We start from the raw sequence: 2346 nt of genomic DNA, 5'->3' as shown, positions 1-2346 counted from the left end.
ACTCAAATAACGAAAGACTGGTTCAATTATACTTTGATACGTAGAGCTTTCAGGAGTGATACACCTAGCGGACTGTACTCTAAAATAGATAGGATCAGGAAAATATTCATTAAAATTGTGATCAAGATCTTATTAAAAAAGGGAGGTTTTAAATTATGAAAATAAATATGCTTTTAAAATGTATACTTTATTTCAAATTACATTTTTGAGAAAAGTGTATAATTGAAAGACAGATTGTAAGTATTATCATAACTAGTTTCCATTTTTTTTTTTTTTACACAGGCATCACCACATTATCAAGGCCAAGAGGCAACTCAAGGATAAGGGTTAAAGAGTGTACAGTAGAAATTGGACAATATAGTAATCGATAGTAATGAAAATTCGGTAAATTTGATAACTTATATGGAATAGCTCATCAAGAACTTATTTACGTTAGACTTGAAGACAACCATATTGCAGTCAGCCGGAAAGCAGGAAAACAGAAGACAATTTCACAGGCGTGCAGTTCTAAGAAAGAGGCTTTGTTCATGGAATCTACGTTTAGGTTTAGGCACAGATAAAGAATGAGGGGGAATTATTGATAGTGTTTTCAGCTAGACGAGTGTGTCTTGTGAAAGTTTAGCGAGGGGGGACCATAGACTGAAGTCGAACACTTTCCATGAAAATAACGATACATCAGAGACAAACTCGCAACATCTCTTCTGTGAGATAGAGGTTGCAGGGAAGAGAAAAGGACATCTCCTACAAGGCTACGAAGTCTATTTTGAACTCTAATAAGGCAGGATAAGTCCTTTCTAGCAGCTCCTGCCCATATGTGGCAACAGTATTCCATCCTTGGACGTACCTATCTCTTATATAGATAGAGAATTGCATCCCTTAAGTTTGGTATATACTATGAGACCTACCTGTCTTTTGAGCAAAGAGAGTGTGCTTTATATCAACTACGGTAATGTTGTTTATAGGTTTAAATTCCAATGAGATGCTGATTATGTGGGGTGTGCTTTCATGCATTTAGAGAGTTGTATAAAGCAAAACAATCCATTTAAAATTAAAATGGATTTGCAGTCCCCCTTCGCCTTCGACTCAAAACTTTGCTATCGGTCAGCATTTGCTATCGGTCAGTAAGTATAATAAAATAAAGTCGTTTAAGGTCATATGTTGAGCTGAGTTTAACAAGGCCAATAGCCATTAGTCATGTGCTCTCGTGAAATGAATGAATGTGTGAATGTAGGATTGACATGAAATTCTTAAAGATAAACTAAAATGACCGAAAAATGGGCTGAGATGACTTCAGTAAATAAAAATTTCAGGAAAAACTAATGGACGGTTATCCGTCAATCATCCAGACTACGGACCCATTGAAAACATTGGTCCCTCTTTGATAAATCGGGGGACAAAAATTTTACTCCATACCCCTTGCTTAAAAAAAATAAAATGTAAATGTGTTATAGACCGACCGATGGAGTGACTTGCATGCGACTAAAAATGCCTTAGCATGGAAGGGTTTCTCCTTCCATTGCAAAGGAAAAGTTACAAATGTAAGTACAGCATATACTACACTTTAATCTTAGCCATGTGGCCAAGGTAAAGTTACAAACGTAAGTACAGCATCTATTAAGAACAGATACTACACTTTGATCTTAGCCATGTGGCCAAGGAAAAGTTAGAAACATAAGTACAGCATGTAGTAAGAACAGATACTACACTTTGATCTTCATATTTAATTTATTTCGTTTAAAGAAAAAATTACAATTAAAAACATTCCAATATAAAATTAAAACATTTAAAAAAGTACAATCTCCAAAAGACAAAACAAATTTAGGCACAAGGCCGGAAAAGATCTGGGGAGGGGAGTGTTGCAGGGTCTTTGTAACTAAAGTAAAAATGGAGTCTGTGGCGACTTTACTCTTGACTGGCAACATTTACCACAATACCTCATTCACTCTGTGGAATCTAAAGCTAACTAATGAAAACCCCACTGTGGAGAGGGCTTCCTTTTTCGACGGGTGGAGGGCTTTGTAGATGATCCGAAGAGGGTAGTCTTAATGGGTGATTGGAATGCCATCCTTGATCCCAGGATAGATAAGGTCGGGAGGACTAGCGGGTCGGCGTGGTGTAACAGCAGTCTGTCTGACCTGATGGCTTCGTGCGACCTGGTCGACAGATTTCGCCTGGATCACCCGGGGCGGGAGATGTGGACGTGGCATCCTAATACACCTTCCTATCCAAGTACTTACTTGGATCGGATGTTAGTTAGAAGAGGCGATGTAGATTTCCTATCTTGCCCCACGTTCCACTTTTTAGGACACTCGGACCATAAACTAGTTATGGCCCAACTGAACTTGA

The 2346-nt window shown here is 38.0% G+C and overlaps 1 pseudogene; it reads right to left on the bottom strand.

Moving 5' to 3' along the window:
- Nucleotides 1–1498: 1498 nt before the first annotated feature.
- LOC145271827 (U2 spliceosomal RNA) lies at nt 1499–1664 on the bottom strand (annotated as a pseudogene).
- Between the last annotated feature and the right edge of the window lie 682 nt (nt 1665–2346).

The sequence above is a fragment of the Euprymna scolopes genome, chromosome 46, assembly GCF_053919585.1.
Source record: "Euprymna scolopes isolate OS-2025 chromosome 46, ASM5391958v1, whole genome shotgun sequence".
NCBI classification, from domain to species: Eukaryota; Metazoa; Mollusca; class Cephalopoda; order Sepiida; family Sepiolidae; genus Euprymna; species Euprymna scolopes.
Note: the sequence above shows the minus strand (reverse complement) of the source record. Positions and strands in the feature narration are given on the sequence as shown.